The 17,532-nt window shown below is 42.1% G+C and overlaps 1 protein-coding gene across 1 annotated transcript in view; it reads right to left on the bottom strand.

Moving 5' to 3' along the window:
* The window catches only part of LOC139690681 (uncharacterized), a 103,650-nt gene that overhangs the window by 5,515 nt on the left and 80,603 nt on the right, over positions 1-17,532 (bottom strand). The window lies entirely within an intron of this gene.

Here is a 17,532-nt window from a genome sequence, read left to right as displayed (position 1 = left end):
ATGAAGATATCTACGCTACAAGGGGATACATATAAAATTAAAAAATATTTATTTAATATTTTAAAGTGAAACTTGGTTTATATATATATATTTTATTGCAAATGTCCTCGTTGTCAAATAGAGCTCAAGAATTCATATTTTATTGATCTCATCTTTCCCACTTTAGCAGATGAATATACGTAATGTACGTATATTTTAGTAATCAATTGACAATACAATAGAAGGAATCAATCTGGCCATGTCACATGTATAGGTTGATAGTTTCCATAAAATGCAAAAGCCAATTTTAAAATTATTTATTTCCTTGGTTTTATTTAAAATATTCCTTTCGTAGGGCAAAAGTTTCGTCGGTCCTCTACTCAAGACCTTAAGATTATGATTTGGTATCATATAAAGATTTTGAATTACTATAACTCCCAAATGTGGATACAATTGATTTCCATCCTTGTGTTGGTGTTGGAAAATTTATCCTCATTTGGCTTCACGCGATACAAACCAGGAATTTCTTGTTTCACGGTCGCTGTATTTGTCCACCAAGGAGACCCTACTTGATATAGAAGCCGGGGAGACCTTAAGGGAAGGAGGAGAGACGGAGCGGTATCCTCATCTTGGACCTCCCATAGTGCGAAAGGGAGCCTTGCGATTGCGGGCTGGAGGTTTGGGGTGGTGAGTGGGGGCAGGAGGGTGGCGCGGTGACAGAGGGGGCGCGTGGGTGAATAGAATACGCCTCCAGCGTCGCACGGAGTGAAAATGACAAAAACACGCACACTCTTCTTCTCAGTCTCCCGGCGGAGTCCGTCCCCTTCTCCGCCCTCTCCCTCTAACTCTCCCCCATGCACAAGACGCCAATCCACTCCATGGATATGTTAGAGGAGCCCTTCGTCAGCGAAAGCGAACGCTCGAAAAAGATTGCGATCCACGGGGTCTCACGATCCTGCCATGTGATTTCCACATCGAAATCCGAAACCTCACAAGCTGTGGAGAGATCTTTGTCAATGGTGCAGTGCGATACCAGTTATGGTACAGAGATTTGTTAAAGAGAGATGTTTTAATACTTTGGTTTTTTACATGAATTAAGTTGGGAGGAGGAAAGAATGCTAGTTCGGAAATCACTATAAATAATTGGGTATCAACTGCACTTTGATGCAATGTGGAGGTTTTATTTGTTACCATGATGCCATCAACGACAGTTGATGTATTTTTATAAGATTTATGTATGATCGATCACTCGGCTATCTCTCAAAGCACAATATTCATATAATCGGTGGCTAAGAAAGTAATTCTATAGTTTTTGTAAACCATTGATGACTGTGAAAATTATTTTGCACGAAAATTTTTGGTGACGAGACTTAGAATAAACAGGCACTCACTGTTTAACAGGTTAACATTATTTTACTTCTTTCTCTTTCCGACCTAGGTAAATGGCAAACGATTTAAAATGCAGGTGTTTACTACGTGAAAAATACAAAAAATTTGAAGTAACAAATAAATAATAATGAATACGATTATATAAAAAACAAATGTCTATGAAAAGTATATATCTGAAAATTTTAAATGGTAAAGATTAAACAAACAAGCGTAGATTTTATTCGCCATTTCCAAGTTAGCGGCTTGATCATGAGTTTAATGACGCTACTTTTTTCTAAATCATTTTTGGTCGTTGGATATTAATATATAAAAAGAGTTTCTATCGTACACTCAAAATATTTTTAAGCAACTCGGGAGAAATAATTAATCAATGGTTTAATTGCAATCAGTTGATAAGTTTCATGTACATATTTTTCAGTACGGTATTCAGTGTCTGAATTATTTCTATATGCCACAACATTTTTCGAAGGTTAATTCTATCTTTACTGAAACATATCAATTAGTATGACGCGCTGACATTGCGAATATTGGAACGCCTGGATAAGGACGTCCAGCTTTCGACGGATGAAAACCCGCCGAATGACACTCAGCTTGTGTGAGTTCGTTTTTGTGGTAAACGAAACGCTTGAAGATTTCGAAACCTCAGGGTACAATCAATTAACTAGAGTTTGTGGTTTTTTTGCAACTCCTCTAATAAAGGGTCGTTACAAAGAGATTTATCGATTTTCATGCATAAGTATATTCCATCAGAAATTATGATGCTTGACACTACTTGGAATATGAGTGATTTAATAACGGATGATAAATAAATGTATAAATATCTCTTACGCCGAAGGAACACAAACATCATACCATCCTACATCGGATGCAAACACCATCTAAACAGAATGTCTACCAAGGGAATCCTGACAGGAAGGCCTGTAGAAAGGCGGTGTACACTGAAGCAAGTACCTTCTACCTGAAGACATCCGCTGGAATGCTAACGAAGCTGTTGTCTATTGAAGCCAACAAACGCAGTGAAACCTGGAGGAACATGTAGAGACTTACGAACACCACTGTTTTTTTAGCGCCAAACTGGTACAACTGAGTTGTGAGGTTCCTTCATATTTTAAACATCATCCATTGATCCTGCTAACCAAGAAACGGAGAAGTTTAAGATCGGACGGAGGGAGGGATTAAGTTGAGGGAAGGGGTTCGAGTAAGATGAGGAGAGTGTTGGGGAAATGTTGTGAGGCAGCGGACTACTGAAGGTTGTGGTTGAGGTGAGAGTTACCGTTGAAGAGTCGATAACCGTTGAAGAGTCGATAACCGTTGAAGAGTGTATAGGCGCTAAAAAGTGAATAGAATGGAAGGAATAAGAAAGGCGGAATACACAATGGCAGTATTAAGATAAAACAGATTAGTTCAGCAATGGCTATTTATAAACTCGTCTGTTTAATCTTATTCACCTTTGGCCGTACACTGAGTTTCAATTCAGATGAGTGCCACTGGAAAAGTTCTTTTAATTAAATTACCTGAACCAATTGTTAAAAATCTTATGAAAAATCGGGGTAATTTCTACGGCAACCTGCATAGTGTAATCGGGTTACCTGAATTACTCTTGAAGACAATATGGTAGATGATATTCCGCGAAAGGGTGCCCATTATTCTGTACGCCTTAATGCTTTGAAGTTTCGACTCGGCGTCGTGTTTAGCGACTGAATATCCTCGAAAATCCCACAACCGTCGGGGATGAGCAAGTTTTTTTTCCAAACTTTCGTGACTTTGAACCACTGCCATTGTGTTTGCATTCTAGCAGACTGAGGGGGGCTCCTTGGTGTGGGTAGCACGTGGGAGGGGACGACTGGGGATCCATGGTAGCCTAATGAGGGCCGTGCGCGACGGGGTCTTGCCACTGAAGCAGAGGGTCGCTCAACTCGGGATTGAAAGAGCCAAAGCGGAATACAGAATGCATTGAAGAGGCTGTTATCTTCTTCTCTCCCCCAACTTTCTCTGCCGTTTGGCTTTTATTGAATCTCACGTCTGAGATTGCAGATAAACTCGGAGCGTTCGCTTCCCTTTCAAACGGACATTGTGTGCTAATATCGCATGCATCTCGCAAGATAATCTTGGCAGCACAGCTGGGGAGATACGAGAAGATAGCCGATTTACGGAATGGATTAGGAAAATGATGGCTGCCAAGGAGATGATGTTTGGAAGGTGATTTACGTTTCGCCTCATGGCTACGTGCAAATGTAAGTCTGTGTTTTCACGGTATGGGATGCTTTTAAACGGAGCACCGAGTTTGGTACAGAATGCAGCATCCCTCTCCTCCACACTAGGGGCGAGTTTTCGTTCCCCGTTCGGTGATCCGCTCACTCGACAAGACATAATTTGGTCTTCATTGAAGTGCACATAAAACTAAGAACATGGTAAAAAATATCGATGCTGCAGTTATTTGGAAGGATTTGGAATTACATTTTGATTTCTTATTTCAATGGTTGCAAATTGTAAAATTTTGTGAGCATCATGAAAATGAATAGATTCAAAGTACCGTGAACAAAAATTTAAAGCCTGCTCTATTTTAGCTTTTATTTATTCCTCTTAAAATAAATGCAGATCAAGGAGCGCTGCGAAAATGACTGTTTTCTTTCGACTGTTAACGCATGCTTTTATTTAGACTGGAACCCATAACAGCAAGAATGGTTGTGCCCCTGGGTATTCGCAAAACCAAAGAGCGCGCCATGACATCCAAAGACGCGTTTATTTGCGCACCCAGGAATTTTATAGATGTGACAATCCCCATTGAAATCATTAAATTTATAATACGGTGTCATTAAGCATAGCATTTCTTTTACTAAATTAAGAACATAGTATTTTCCTGTGAATATTATCTATGCCATTCATAAAAACCGCAATAGGTTTTCCCTCGTTGAACACGTGATGTCGCTAAGATATTCAAATTATTTATGCAGCCAAATATACAAATTTGTAAATATTGAGCTTAAAATTCCGTGCCTGGCATGATTCAGTTCCAAATTGATGAAATAAGTGCGGCAAATTCCCGCAGCTGTTTAGTTTTGGCGATAGTTATAGCATATCCACAAATAAAATCGAAAACAATCCTAGTTTTGAAAAAGTTTTCGATTGGATCGAAGGTAAAACGAAGTGAAAATGTCATAAAAAATTAAAAATACTTCGTCTCAAGCCCTGACCTGTCTCTGAGTTGTTCCATCCCCAGGCACCTTTTTCCGAGTTTTCCATCCCTCTCTATTTTGCTTTTTTGGGAGAAAATTTAGCCTTGAGAGAAGAGGCCATCAAGTCCTACGCAGAGAGAAATGACCTCCCACGGCGAGGCTGAATTTCCTTTGAAAGTCAATTTTTCCATTTGGAAAAGTTCATATATGCCGTGTGGTGCGGAAAAAGAGGATAGAGAACCCAAGTCGAAGGGGAGGGGGTTAACTCGATGGAATGACGATGAGGAGTGGGAGTGGGAGGCGGGAGATAAGGGATATCGCGAGGGGGGTGGGTGAGGGAAGAAATGCAGGGAAGTGGGAGGAAGGGGTTTGGGAGAAGAAGGGGACAGGTGGGTGGGGAGGATAAATAGGGGAGATGGGATCCCTGGGGGAGGGGGAGAGGACGGCGCGAGGGAGAGGGGTTGTGATACCGTGCGGGCGGTGGAGGACAGGGCTTAAGAGGGATTGAGCTTGGAGGTGTGCGAAGGGAATGAAGGGTGAGAGCGTTGTTCAGGGGGTAAATAGTGGAGAGGGAGGTGGCGGTCGGTGGGGTAGGGTTGCTAGGGGAAGGGGGGAAGGTCAAAGATAAAGGAATGAAATACGACCGAGGAGTTAGAGGGAGCGTCGGAGGGAAGGGGGCAAAGCTGGACAGTGCACATACGGGTATTGTGTGGGATGAGCGGCGCGCTTTGTGGAGAGGGTGCTTGGGAATGGTTCATTTGAGGCTTGTGGTGGGGTGGATTCGGAGTTTCCGGAGGCGAGCGGAGGGGTAGGTTTACATTTGGCACCCGCAGATAATTCTGACGGCCACTGTGGAGGTGCGTACCAGGTGGGCTAAGGGTGACACCCTGATAAACGAAATAAGGAAAACATATGATAAAGGGATGGAAATATGCAGCCGATCAATAATAGGAGAACATGACTAGCAAATAGAAAATCCGATAGGTCGTAGCCGTCGCAGCTGTTAACGGCAGCAGAGTTGAAAGCAAACTGGCTGAACATTGGTTCTGATTGAGAAAGAGGACCTTTCAGCGTCAAAGTTTTCCTGGATTAGATTCGCATGATGACTGCATCGGGGCTATGCTAAAAACTAGGCAGAAAGTGGGAACGTACACTTAACTGTACATTTCTTTTTTGCTATGGCCATTTGAAGCCATAAGGTTTGGATTCCTTGAAGTGAAAACTATTGAAAGTATTGTGCAATCCTGTCTCGAGGGAAACGCTGACATTTTATTTAAATAGACTTTAATTTTTTTCAAAAGTCTTAAAATAAATGTTCTATCAAGGATTTTAATGTCAATAAAACATTGCCAAACTAAATGATAATATAAACGAAGAATTAATTGACACCGTTTTAAATAATAAACCCTCGTCTCTTCACACTTTACTAACATTGGCCATCGACAAATGCGCCTGCCTAATATTTGCCGAGGGCAATAATTTTGGCCGGGAGGAGAAATAAATGGCAGATGTTGATAGAGATGAATAGTGTACAAATAAAAGCAAAGTACTAAGGCAGATTAAGCTGAAGTAATAAATATTTGACATAAATCTGTATGAGACTAGGGCAGCTGATCCTAACATTTGTGAAAGAAATTATTTGTTAACAAATATAGCTCAACATTGATGAATAAGCAAAAAGTATGCAGTGAAAAGAATAATCGAATAAAACAAGACATTCTACCATAAAAAAACGTCCGTGACATCGAGCTATATAAGCTTGCTTGGCTGAAAGGAAACACACATTAAAAGCATTTATATGGTAAATGCTCCTCTATTCTAGTGAAATATGGACAAGAGCGGAGCAGAAAAGTGGTTAAAGTAGAGGAAACTCGGCGTTACAGAATAATGACGCAGATGAAATCGCGGAGCGAATGATGTGAAGAACCTTACATGAAAGAGATGGAAGAAATAAGTTGGTTGAGTGTATTGCGAAAAAGAAGAAGCAAACTTAATGGGGCAATCTCTAAGCAGCGCTGGAGGGAAGAATGAATGAAAGAGAAGACTACAAAGGGAGGCCAGGAATGGAATATGCTCAAGAGATAATGACAAATATTAATATAAGAAGTTATAAAGATTACAGCATAGGGCAGAAGATTCAGCAAACTAATATACTGAAAGGTAATTGCTAAATACCATCCAAGTGCTAGGTCCACATCAATTACTCTATTAACATAAATCGCTCTCTGGATTCAATTAGAAAACATCATATAATTCCTGTCATTGTCGAAAAACCTTTCTTAGTAGTGATTAACATAATCTAAGTATTCTACGCCAGGTTTTAATTAATTTTTCAGCTGGGTCATCTACATTAGCATAGTAATTTAACGGACAGGAATATATTGATAAAATTTGTTTCCTGAGGCAGTCTGGATATACGTATAACCCTACGTATTCATATTGCATTGATGAACACAATGAAATAATAAGGCGACAACTTTTGCATTTACTGACAAACTACCTGATTAAAAGTAACCCTGTGTTTCTTCTTTTTTTACTCAATATAATCAAACGGTACAATATTTAATTCTGGAAAATCTAAGCACCATGAAAAAGTCGCTGCTGCCACGGAAACTCTCAGTATTGCTGTAAATACTGCGGAAGGTAAGAGAAAAATGAGGCTCAACGAAAAAAGCATGTCGAGAAGGAGATGAAGCAGAGGAATGAGGGTAGGGATCAAATGAAGGAATGGCGAAGGAATGAAATAAGAGTGGACGGAAGAGAAGAGAGGGAGGGGAAGATATGTAAAAGCTGAGGGCTTCCTCAGCGGCAAAAATCGTGACGCACAGACGTCGTGGAGTTCGTTCATTCGGAAAGGAAAAAGACTCGTGGAAAGAAGGGCGAGAGAGGAGGAGGAGGGGGGGGGAGGAAGAAGGGTGAGAGGGAGAAAGAGAGAGCAGGAATGGCAGGGTTTGAAGTGGTTGGTATAATGGAGGCGCCTCCTCGCGCATCCATCTCTTTCTTTATCTCGATTTCATTTCGTTGATGCGACTCCCTCATTTATTCACGTTAATAATCGTCGTTGGATTCCGGCCTCTTCCCCTTCTCTTGCGTTTAATCATCTTTTTCGAGCGAAGTTTAATGGGCGCGTAATGAGTCTTTTTCTTCAACCCCAACACTCGAGAAACTAACGAGGCGTTTAAAGGAATAACGCGCCCTTGGAGCGCGTGCACGTGCGTGTGTGTGTATGTGTGTGCTCACTTGCGTGGTTTTTGTGACAACTGCGTCTCAACGCACATGCTCGAGACCCAAGTGGGACCCGGAGCGAGCGAGAGAGAGGGAGGGAGAAGAAGTGAGGGGGGGGAAGAGTGACGGAGAAGGAAATGGGAAGGACTGACGGAGAGTAAGAGAGAGAGAGAGAGGAAGGGAAGAGATGCTCGGAGAAAATTCAGAGTGTTTCCCCTAAATGGATCACTTTGTGTTCTCGCGAAGATTACAGCGATTGCCATGGATGACGTTGGAAAGAAAACTCCGCGCAAGCATGGACGACTTCAATCGTTCGACCGATGTCGGGAAAAGAGGAAATGCAATCAAAAGGCGGGCTTAAAATAACGCTCGATGGAATAGTATTTCGAATGCATTCGTGCAACTTTTTTATTACGAACAGAAAGTTGAGCGAAACAGGAGGAAAAATTGAGAGGAGATGGACGGAGTGAGGGAAAGTAATCGCTCGTGAAGATCCCTGTAATGCCTGCATCAGTTTCTCTCAAAACTTGCTATACAGGTTCGTCCCATTTTTGACGGAAAAACCATCAAAGTTATATTTTGCAGGCGGATCATCATATGATATCACGGCTTCCTCTTTAGTTTCATAAAAATTAACAGCAATGAGCAGTGGCCATACCAAAGACATTCTGTGTAACACATGTGATTTTCTAAATATTAGCGAGTGAGTGAGAGTGAGTTTGTTTTTTTTTATTGTGTAGCGTTCTATTGTACACATTCTCTTTATTCTCAACGCGAATTTGAGTTCTTTGAGGTTTTTGATTTACAACGTCCTTCAGTATCTTAAATGGGAATTGAACATTAGCCATTGAAAATCAGTAATTAGGGGTTTCGTTGTCATCTGTCAGTGATAAGAAATAAATTGTAGGGAAAATCTGAGGATACATTATTTGCCGGCCTATTCAAGTTGAGAATTGGTGTCCGAAAAGTTAATGCTACACTCAATGCTTATTCAATCAACACATGTTTCAGCGAATACACAATATGTACCTAGATGAACAAGAGTTACACCTTGTTAAGCTCTTGACAATATGCGAATCTTAAATAATTGTGTCATAGGATTCGTTTAGCATACGTTTAGTCCATAAAATATTGTAAAAAGTTGAGAATCTTTTACTTTGCGCAAATGTCCATGTTACATTTGGCCCTTTTTTGAATGTGTAGAGGTTTTTGCTCAATATTCAATAGCTACCGTGCTCCCATTTAAATGGACTGTTTTTCGGGCAGTAATGCATGAAGGACTCATTTGACCTGAAAACGGTTCCTCGTCTATGCTTTCGTCCTTGGGTGGTTATAATGCGACTTAATGAAGCATGAAGTGAGTCGTTAGAACCTTTGTAAAGGTATGGAAATATTAATTAAGTGACAACTTATTTGTCTGTTCTAAGTGGCTCAGACTGTGAAAAGCAAAATTTTAACGTGATTTTAAGCAGAACAGCGAAATTTTTAAATCTTTAAAAATGATTATTATTGGATTATACGAGATGCCTAAATTAAGGATATACAGGGAACCTGTATTTTGGTTTTATCTCCTTTTATCACTAAAAGTATTCACTCCTTTAAGTTGCCTTTTCTAGTTTTGTTGTTATTGTCGAATTCAAATAAGATGAACCTTGTGTTTATTACTGTCTTGGAATTCCAGGAATCCTCCCTGGTGAATTTTATCCATAAAATATTTTTTCCAATTAAGCATTTTCAATCATTGTAAATAAGCTAAAATTAATTCATTCAACATTCAATTAAATATAACTTCATACCACTGTTACATTTTTAAGTTAATACTTAATTTCCACAGTATAAACAAAAAAAGTTTAATCCATCATATTTTGTGCTTAAAAATAATCTTTTGAGCCATTCTTCACAGTCATAATTGTGTTCTCATGTTACAAACATATCACTTTTTAAATATTGTTGTCTGTCGTGTGAAAATTACTTGTGGGGTCTTCACAAACTTACCGAAATTCGCACGCCATCTGCCAGAAGGGTTTTATATGCGTGTCAAAAATGTTATATTAAACAGTGACTTGAACCGTCGAGTGGTTTCACAATCTTTACCTTGGAATACCTGGTCGAGGCAGCAGTGACGGATAAACTTCACCTTGACGAAAACAAATATTTTCCCGCCCGAATTCGAAGCGAAAGAAAAATTTGACGCGGCTGGAAAAAAATCATTTTTTTATTTTACCTTATCACTCTCCCCCAACTACTCTCTGAATTTTCTTCGCTCTCTAACTCTATCTCTCTCTCTCCACCCTCCATCCGTCCTCCTCTTTTATTCTTCCCCTCCTCGGTCCTAAAACTTCCAATCGGTTTCGGAATGGCAAACCGTGTTTCACTCAAAGACGGGGGGAACATCGGTGGCTCTAACGCTACGTCGGCTCGTACTATTTCACTCATTGTTTCTGGAGTGCAGAGTGGGCGAAAGGGGGAGCGCGGATGTGGAGGTCGGTTGGCACCACCACGTAAGGGGGTTGAGGAGGAAGCACCGCGACCCTCCCCCGTCCCTACTGGCGTGTCGTGAACCGCTTGAGGGCGGCGGAGAACGGCGAGGGTGGGCGCTAAGGGGGTGAATAAGGGGGGATGGTAGAGTTGTGAGGAGGATTTCGCGGAGGAGGAGGGAGGAAGGGCAGGAGCAAGACGGGTAGAGGAGCACTCGTAAAAGAAAGGGACCCCGGGGGCGATGCAGTTGGGGGGAGTCGAAGAATGATGTCCCTCATTTAAAGCTCGGTGGGTGAGCGAGGAAGGTAAGGGGGTAGGGGGGAGGTGTGGTGTGGTGGGGGGAGAGAGGGTGAGAGATGGAGACCCCAGCCCGTCCGTGTAAGCGCCCCTACGCAGACGCCTTCCCAACCGCGCCCCTCCATCCCTGCATGCGATGGCCCGCTTCACCTCTTCTTCCCCCCTCCCCTGCAATCACTCCATTCCCATACCGACGCCTCCCTCCAGCCCCCCGCTTACCGCCGCCGCAGCGCCGTGCTCATATACGACGGCCGTGTTTCGTCGGAAAAGCGATCGTTTGCCCCTTCGGCAGGAAAGCAATCTCGAACTTATGTCGGCAACCCCCAGAACATGCGGACGTGCGGAGGGTCTCAATCCGGCAATGAGGGAGGAAGTGGGGGGGGGGTTGAGGGGGAGAGGGGGAAGGGAGTGGGCTGCGGATGGCGGAGGAGGCGAGGGTGGAGTGGGTGACTGCCGTCGTCGCGTTAAAGCCGTAACGACGGGAAGCGCGATTCACTCGCTCACCTATTACCCAACACCCCCCACCTCTTATCTCCTCGGGAGAGAGAGGGAGTAGTAAAAGAAGTCACACTGTCCAAGTATCTCAATATTTCTTTGCTCGAGACCCGCCACGGACACGGACTCTGCGAACGACGGGGACATGAAACTGACGATGAGGTCCGCTTTCTCTTTTAAACTTTCAGCTATGTTCAATTTTAAGAGGCTGCATAAACACGTACTAAATTACAGATTTAACAGTGAAATCTCTCTATCTTTGCTTTTATATTCTTCTCGTTTCGTTTAATACCCGAGCCAGCCGTTGGCAATCAATTGCATTCGAGATTGTCAAATTCGCAAAGCATTGTTTTATTTTGGAATGAGAGTCCTCATTCACACTTTACAGCTATGTAAACAGATTTCATGTAAAGTCTTGCGATTGACTTAGCCATTAGATGGAACGCCGTACCGTTGTTTTAACAATGGAAGGGTGTGTCTTTGTGTTATTGCTAAACGTGCAAAAATCTCGCTCGTGCCTGAAAATTTTTTCCAGTTCCTGCGTTTCTTGAAAGCCCGCGTTACACTCGCAGGAGAAGAGGCCTCTCACAAACGATAGTAACTGATGCAAAAACACCAATTCTCAGGGAATCAGCGTAGGAAAAAAAAAGAAAAAAAAGCGATCCTCAAGAAAATAAGAATGGAATCATTCGTTTTAATGATCCGTTAAACGAAAAATGTCAGAAGGAATAGGGAAAATGAAGAAAGCAAATATTAGTTTTTGGTGAAAACTTTAGACTTGGTGGCTGTGGGGAATGGAGAGTTAGCGGGAGGGAGGAAGGATCCAGAAAAAAAGCAGGGAGACAGGCGTATTGGAAATTTGGGGACGACAAGAGGGGATGAATAATGAATGAAGAGGGAAAAAGGAAGACAGAAGGGATAGCCTATTTGGGGAGTGCGCGGAGGAGACAGGTATGAATAAATGGCGGGCCTCTGGAAAGAAACAGGGCCATGGAAGAATTTAAATCTGAAAGGACGTAAAGAATGGAAAGAAATCCGAAATACGAAGAGGAGGAAGAAGCAAAGATCTTTTGCTTCTTAAAAGTTTTCGAGAGAACGTATAGAGCAGAATTAGAACATTTTGAAAGAATTTACAAGAGAACATAATTTTTCGGTCATGCGGTGTGAAAGAGGAATAATGCGTAAAAATACTGTTCAGATGTTTTCAGCTTTCCGTTGGCAAAATTAATCTTACATTAAGGAATAAATCGTATTTAATGAGGCACAGTTGATATAACTCTCCTCTCAATTTCAATCTTAAATTCTGAAACACAATCTAATCAAAACCTACTTGCCTTTATTAACTAAGAGTGATCATTGTTTGAGCCAAATGTCGCGGTTTTGAAGAGACCTACCCAGGGTACGATTTTGTTTTAATCCGCAACACCCATCTACATCTACAAAATACCCCAAAAGTCACCGCAATTGGTGGTTGTTAGGGAACCAGCCTCTTATGCATATATGTTCACTTATGCATAAAAATATATTTGCACGTACAGACACAAGAGCACGCACACAATTGCATGCTTATCTGCATAAGGCAATAATGAGCGTGTTCGAGTAAAGATTTAAATTGGAATTTTTGACTTTCAATTCTACGAGAGGTTAACTTTGATTTTGTTATGATTATCATTTTGTATCGCGTTAGACAAGAGCGAGTGCTGGTATCTAAATCACACTCGGAGGGCCATAAAGCGATATGATCTCCACAGATCGTAGATATAAAAGATTTCAGTAAGCACTCTTTACACTAAAATCTTTTATTACATTCACACCATTCATGTTCATATGATTCAAATTACGACTTCCGCAACAATCAATATCTTTTAGAGACACAGTCAATTAATACAATATAAAAGTGATAATATCCGATGCTAAAACTTTGCCTACTTTACTCTGAGTACATGCTGCCCTAAAGCTTGGAGCTCGGTACCGATGCGGCGTCTTTTATATTAAAGTGCGGCGAAGCCCCGCGAATATTTCCCCTTTTGCCATAACCGTTACGCCGCTTACCGCCCTCCGTTACCGTAGGTACTGTTGATGGTAAACAACTTACATGCTAAAATGATTATGATTTCAAAAATTTTCGTTGATTTTAGTTCGTCGAGGTATTTATCTAAAATTTTATTGGGTTATAAATTTTCTGAGAAGGGAAGATGATAGGGGAGAGCACACTCGAACGTTCAGCCGGTACATTGATGGGGAAAAGGACAAATGTTTCCTTTTCCAAATGTGGCATTATGTCCTTGGCAGATGTTCCCTGTGCTCAAGACGGCAAGAATAGAGAAAAGGAGGTGAAATCCTCAGGGGCAAGGAGAGAAGAGGAAGAGAGAGAAGGAGAGAGCAGAGAGCAGGTTGTGGAGGGAAAATGGGATGTTTAAAACGGCACGTGGTGAGGGGGTGGGGAGGGGTGACGGGGAAGGAAGAGAGGACGGAGATTCAGAGGGGCGGTGCGAAAGGGGGAAATGCTGAGTTGTTGACTCGGCGGATCGCCCAATGTGGTGGAGAGGGTGAAAGGAGAGTAAAGGGTTAAGGCGGGGTGAGAGAGAGAGGGTGGTTGGTGACGTGGGGGAAGCGGGAGAGGGCAGAGAGATGGGGTTAGGGCGGAGAACTCGGTGGGCAGCTAGCGATGGGGAAGGCGGCGATGTTATTGCGGGGGATTGTTGCGGAGAGCGCAAGGTTTTTGGGAGTGGGGAGGGTGGCGTCGGCGTCGGCCGGAAGATGGAACGGTTGGGCTTTTTCGGAGAGAGAGAGATAGAAAGGGATGGAGGAGGGAGAGAAGGGGGTGGGGGTGCGAGTGGGGGAGGCAGTGTGGGGATGGGCGGGGGGGGGGAATACGGTCGCGTTGGCGCGGCGGTCGAGTGGGGGTCGGGGTGGCGGGTGGCCCGGGACGGGAGGGATGGGATGGGAATGCTTTCCCCGGAATCCTTTTATCACCACGAGTTGGGCTAATGGACGACCCCTTTCTACGGTTGCCTCGCCCTCACATGGGCTGAACTCGCATCTTCTAGTTAGAGGCTGAATAAACTTTAGTCATCTTTTCTCTTCCCTCCCTCCCTTTCCCATCTCCTCCTCTCCTCAAAGTCTCTCCTCTTCCACTACACTTCTTTTATTCCCGCACCGTGACGAGGGGTGTTGGGAAAAGGATGTGAGAGTTTAAAGGGAGGGGATTGGGGGTGGTGAGGAATGGCGGGAGATGTGGGGGAGAGAGTTTTGGAAGATGAGGCCAATGAAGACCGCGCTTGGATTACTTCTGTCGGGGTCCACTGGACTTCTTCGCCGGTTAATCGAGGCACGAGAGACCTCAAGTCCGGTGACCCTCAAAGGGTCATTACTCTTTGGGGTGGGTGGAGGGGATTTAGAAATTTGAATGGCAAACTACTTTGGGAAGTTCATGGCACCACTGTAATGTGAGAATGCAGATGGCAGGAGGTGACTCAACTTAGCCAAGCGTCTACATAAATTTTCCTAACAATCAGGTCACAAACATTTTGACATGGCCGTAATACAGAAAAGCGGTTGAGCCACAAAAGTTTTTAAAATATGAACTTTACTTTTGGTACGCGGTAATCAGATGCCAAGCGCGTGATGTTGTTGCCCCGTCATATCCATTTTACTCGAGTTACTTCCTTATAACCTTCCTAACTGTAACTCGAGCCATTTGCCTTTCCGTTGTTTGCTTGCTAATGGGCGAGAATTGGCTTGTTCCGTCCAGTATTACCGGAGAAGAGTAATCGATGAGTGAGCGATCATCTGACGATTGTTTGGCATCGCTCCCTTCTAAAAGTCAACAACTAGTACATCAATGATGTTGCTTTTATTGACTTACTGATGGACGATACAGGAAGATGCAACCTTTAAATCTCTAGAGTGATTCAGCCAGAAATTGATCTCGAAATGTTTTAAAACAATTGGTATAGTGTTTCTCAACCCAAAATCGATTTAAATTTTCTGTACACGTATCTTTCAATTACTGCTATGGAAATAAGTTATTTTAAACCTTTGACCTTATAATGCTAAGGATGTAAAAGGTTTTTTAACTTGTGAATTGCAAGTTGATGTTTGGAGGCACTCACGAATAGCGGGAACACCATTTTCATTCCAGAATAGGGTATAGTCATCGGAAGGATGGCACGTCGAAATACTTTGGTTGATCGGTGCGTGGAAAAAAATACGTATTCTCACTAGAGAGCTTTTCTTGAGTTTGCGCATAGATATGTACTTTGATATGTGCCATTTGTGTCACCCGCCATACTGCCCGTCCTGTCGGAGAAGAAGGAATTTCCAATGGTTCGCTCAGGCAATCTCCTTCTCACTCTCGTCCGCCCATTCTTCCTCCCAGGCTTATTTTCCGTGCTCCCGTCTTCTATGCCTCCAGTCTTCCTCTTCCCTTGCCGGCGAGCCACAACTTTTCACCGCAATTCAAGACCCGATGAGATCCCATTCCTTTTTGCATGCGCTGTTGTCATTCGGGCCCTGTTTTAGGGATCTCGAGAGGACAGGACGAATTCGACGAGAAAGCGATGCCTAACATTTTTTGGAAATTCTACGGTGAATGTTTTGCTTCCAATGGCCCCACTTTTCCGTTCCATTCTCTCATCTCTCTTTACAGCTGAAAAATTTCTCCATAGTTCACCGTAGCTTTTTAACTTTACCCTTTATATAATTTGTGATTTGGTAAAGTTTTCCTGGAGAAAAAATCAGGCACGATTGTAGGAGTTAGAAAAAGCTCTTAAGTTAGACTCCCGTTGCGGTAAGGGTATAAATCACCAGTATCCTAAAATATCAATTTGTACGCCGCAAAGATAATCCGAAATGTTTTGAGGAGTCAAAGAGTTTTTAAAAGTATGCACACAATTTTAAACAAAATTGTGCGGTTCGTAAGAAAATGGATGTGATAGATTATGTTCCTCATCTCAATGTCCTGATTATGGTCTATCAAGCAGAACTTTGTGTATCTCCAAGGATCTAGAAGGGATTAGAACCCACATATCCAGTTGCAATTGCGTCAAAGCCTAGTCAATTCATCAAAATGGTTTTAAACATTAGTTACCCAAAGCGCTGGAATAACTGGAAACTACGATACAATAATTTTCAAAATAAGTATTAAGTGCCTCACTTGTAAAGAGTCATTGCTGATACGCTATTGCAAAAATTCTAAAATAAACATACAAGACTTAGCAATTTTTTATCTCGGGTGGCGTGATTTGGTACACTATTGGGTACGTGCAGGATTCTCACTTGATCAGGATTTTGAGAGAATTTTCGCAATTCATTAAATAAAGCTCAAATATATTCAAGCACAAGGGAAGATTCATGAGCGAAGTGATCACGGGGAGAAGAAATGTGGATTAGCCTAAATAACGCATACCATCTGAAGCTGAACAACGACCTAAATAAATCTTGTGACCTTTTTTCACGCCACTCGACCTTTAAATTAATCCAGCGTTTTCCATAAGGATTTAGGTTATGTAAATTGTGAAAACAAAAAAAAACATCTTTTCCCAAACTATGTAATTTTGAGGAGATTCCACGATGGGTTATATTTATCAAGACCGAATTTCGTGCTTATTTTGTGAGAATTCAGAGAATAAAAGTCGTTCGGGCAATTTGAGATTAATAATCGCTACTCATTTCACGAATTATCTCCTTCATATTTAGAGTATCACTCACCTAGAAGATCTAATCCCAAGAAATCTGAGAATCTGTGATCCAAATGATAAAATACTTTCATCATCCTAATTATTCCGAGAAACTTTAAATTTTAATTGAAAAATTATGTATCCTTTTCACTTTCGTTTAATCTCCTGAAGATATTCTCATGTTCAATAAAGTGTAAGGCATACTGCACGTAATATATTAAACATTTTGATATAAACATATACTTTTTATTGCACCAAACTCGTAAAAATTTGACCAAGCTCTCTAGACTGAAAATCCTTCTCTATTTATCGCTGATTTCACCAATTACTTACTCCGCTGATAGTAAATCTTTCAGGCTAATTTATCTACCACTCACCGCGAATCCCTGCCATAGCGGTTCACAAGGCTTCTTCGATTCCCGTCCTTCATATAGAGTTTACTGGATTAAATCCCACTTTCTTTCGCCTACTATTATCCCCTCCTCCTCTCTACGTTTAGTTATTCCCTACTTCTTTATTATTCGCTATTAAGTTACTCTTTAAACCCCTGACAACACCTTTTCGCCCCACGCCTGCGGCCATCATGGAAAATAAGCGCTTGGGCTTAGCGGGTTCATTAAAATGCAAAATATTCCGCTTTAACTCTTTCCCCTTTATTCGCCTAAAGAGGTATGTGCTAAAGATGCCCTTTTATTCTGCAAACACCGAGAGTTGAACGTAAGGTATTAAATACGCCTCCCTAATTAGTGCGTATGCGGTTATCTGCCGTATTTTGGGAGAGTTATCATAAATATTAAAATCAGACCTTAACC

The sequence above is a fragment of the Hetaerina americana genome, unplaced genomic scaffold (assembly GCF_022747635.1).
Source record: "Hetaerina americana unplaced genomic scaffold, ioHetAmer1.1.p SCAF_3, whole genome shotgun sequence".
In the NCBI taxonomy this organism is placed as follows: domain Eukaryota; kingdom Metazoa; phylum Arthropoda; class Insecta; order Odonata; family Calopterygidae; genus Hetaerina; species Hetaerina americana.
Note: the sequence above shows the minus strand (reverse complement) of the source record. Positions and strands in the feature narration are given on the sequence as shown.